Below are 3,128 nucleotides of genomic sequence, written 5' to 3'. Positions count from 1 at the left end.
GGGCTCTCTCTGCAAGGCGGCTGATGCCATACTCAATCTGTGCACCACCTTAGCGATTTGTTCCTCTCGGATAGCTACCTGGGCTACTCTGATCCAGAGGACCACCTGGCTCCGCCTCTCACCATCTATGTCCAAGAAGCTCCAGAAGGACCTGCTGGATGTCACATCACCCCAATGTGCAGTTTGGTGCCAATTTCCAGTCTCTCCTATCGGAGTCTAAGAAGACCCAGAAGGTTTCGGAGTCCGTCCTCCGCCTGGAACGGCCACAACCTGTCCCCTGCACCTCCGGCCGCTAGGGGGACCGATGTGGCCGCCGTCAACACCAGAGACTGCAGCCTCTTCCCATTCCGCTCTGCCACCCTCCTCCACCTCTTGGCAGTTCTTTTCACCACCCAGTGACCTAGCGTCTCCCCAGAGGACGTCAGCCCGAACCATCCGGTTCCAGCCAGCCACAGGGACCACGGAGAAGTCAAGCTAGGAAATGACTAGCTGGGGGGAATGTGTGTGGTAATATGAAATATTTTGAAATAAAACACAAACATATCGCTGAGAGCAAAATTCCTGCAGGTTCCAACTCTGTCAGATCAGCTGATCTCACAGCAGCTTCCTTTCCTTGCACACATTTCCCACACACAGCAAGCCGGCAGCCTCTAGGCAGCTGTTTAGGAGGCACTGCAGCTCCATGGTTTCTACACAGAATTTTTCTGTCTCAGTGAATAAGTATGCCTCTTCTGAGCAGTCTGAGTACAAGAGCGCATTCTGTGAACAGTCAAAGCCTACTGTGATTCCAGCTGCAGCTTCGCACTCATCTCACCTTGTGAGTGGCGACTGTTTGTCATCTGTCCGGCAGCAATCCGCACCAAAATGGCGTCTCAAGCACCCTGACGCCTCTTCAGCAAGCGCGCGGGTTCGCCCTAGGCCTGACATGAACGCCGTCGCGTCATGCTGCATGGAGGCTAACAACCAGCCCTTGCTGGCCAAATTCCCCATTGGTTCCCCCCCCCTCTGAGAATGTCCAAGGCAGTGGATGGCGGTAGGGGCTCTGACTTGGCTGGAGTTCATGCGAACCACAGCACCTCACATAAATGCAAGCCCACTTTCAGAACATTATTCAGAGTGGCGGCACGCATGTTCCCTGGACAGGTGGATGGATCGGCTAATCAGCAGGGGTAACACGCTGCAGTTTGGAGACAGGCCTCTGCCTTTCAAGGGGATCATGGAGACGCTTCTATCCTCTCCGGAGTAGAACTCCGCTCTCATGTCAAAGCTGCAGGAACTTGTGGCAAAAGGTGTCATTTCCACGGTTCCCCAGGGAGAGGAAAACGAGAGGATCTTTTATTTGGGAGTGGAGCTGAACTCAGTTATGATGAGAGCCCGATTGGCACAGCCGAGAATTGAAGCTCTGTCAGCGCAGCTCCGCCATGTCAGGCCTCGCAGCATAATGACTGCTCTGTCAGTCATGCGGCTGCTGGGAATGTCAGTGGCTTACGTTGTGATTCCACTGGGTTTGTTGCACATGAGATGCTTCCAGAGATGGTTCGCTCGCCTGCGCATAGATCCTGTGCACCAGAAGAGGCGCACGATCTCTGTTCTTCCTTCAGTGGGAGCCGATCTGACCCACTGGAGGAGCCCCAGCATTCTGGCAGAGGGGGTTCCCCTCAGCAGACCCACGTCACACATATCGGTGTTCACAGACGCATCCCTGTCGGAACGTGTCTGTCTCAGGTGGTTGGAGCACAGTGGCCAGACCACGTCTATTCACATAAACGTGCTGGAGCTCCTCACAGTGCTGAAGGTGACTCAACACTTTGATCCTCCGCTGCAGGGTCAGTGTGTGGATCATGTTCTGATCCACACAGACAACAGAGTGGCAGCAGCCTACATCTATCACCAGGGAGGCGTGAGCTCTGCTCAGCTGTTAAACATCGCCAGAGAGCTGCTGTGCTCTCGATCAGAGCGGTGTACATCCCCATCGTCTTGAACAGAGGAGCAGACATCATGTCCAGGGGCGGTCCTCACCACGGGGACTGGAGTCTCCATCCCGAGCAGGTCGCTCAAATATGGAGCAGATTCGGCAGAGCAGCAGTGGAGCTGTTCGCCACGCGGGAGAACGTGCAGTGCCAGCTGCGGTTCTCACTGAGCCCACAAGACCCACCATTAGGGGTGGACGCCTTCGCTCACAGCCCGTGGCCAAAACTGCTCCTTTATGCGTTTCGCCAGTTCCATTGATTCCAAGGCTCCTGGACCGAGTTCGGGAGGAACAGCTGTTGGTAATCGGTAATGCACCCGAGCGCAAGAAGGCAGCGTTGTTTCCCAGTCTGCAGCAGCTGGTGTCAGGACGACACCAGCTGCTGGAAGCTGCCATGGAGGGAGGACGCGCTCCTCCAGGCCGGGGCAGGGATCAGGAGCCACTCAGAAATAGGCGAGCATCTCTGGATCTGGCGGCTGAACGGGAGTGCCTAGAGAGGCTTGGTCTCCCTCAGGATGTGGGTACCATACAGTGCGCACAAGCCACTTCTACCACAGCGCTATATGCTTCAAAGTGGTCAGCCTTTCAACCCTGGTGCGCGGGAGTGGGCATGGAGCCCATTTCATGTCCTTTAGGCTGCGTGCGCCCTACGACATACCGGTGACCTGTCCAGGGTGTACCCCGCCTCTTGCCCGGAACGTTAGCTGGAGATAGGCACCAGCACCCCTCCCGACCCCACTAAAGGACAAGGGTGTAAAGAATGGATTGATAGGCTGCGTGCTGTCATTTCTCCAGCAGCTGATGGACAGAAATTTAGCTTTCAGCACCATTAAAACATATGCTGCAGCTATTTCCTCCTGCCATGAGGGTTTGGGTGACAGAACGGTCTTTAACCGCCCCCTGATGAAGCGGTTTCTGAGAGGCATGCGCAGAAGCGCACCTGTGTCACACCCACTTGCTCCTCTATGGGATTAGACAGCAGTCTGTTCCTGCGTGCTCAGGTAAAAGCTCCATTTGAGCCTTTAAATCAGACTTTTCTTGAGTTACTGTCTTTTAGAACTGCTTTGCTGTTGGCCCTTTCGTCTGTAAAGAGAGTGAGCAATTTTCTGCTCTCTGTTGCTCCTCTTTTCTCAAAATCCGAGCCGATGGCAGCTCAGCT

General features: G+C 54.9%; 1 protein-coding gene across 1 annotated transcript in view; it reads right to left on the bottom strand.

Moving 5' to 3' along the window:
- Positions 1 to 3,128, bottom strand: part of arnt2 (aryl-hydrocarbon receptor nuclear translocator 2) — a 144,440-nt gene that overhangs the window by 112,304 nt on the left and 29,008 nt on the right. The gene's annotated exons all lie outside the window — the stretch shown is intronic.

The sequence above is a fragment of the Poecilia formosa genome, unplaced genomic scaffold, assembly GCF_000485575.1.
Source record: "Poecilia formosa unplaced genomic scaffold, Poecilia_formosa-5.1.2 Scaffold511, whole genome shotgun sequence".
NCBI lineage: Eukaryota > Metazoa > Chordata > Actinopteri > Cyprinodontiformes > Poeciliidae > Poecilia > Poecilia formosa.
The sequence above is the reverse complement of the archived record's forward strand: the minus strand, read 5'-3'. Positions and strand labels throughout refer to the sequence as shown.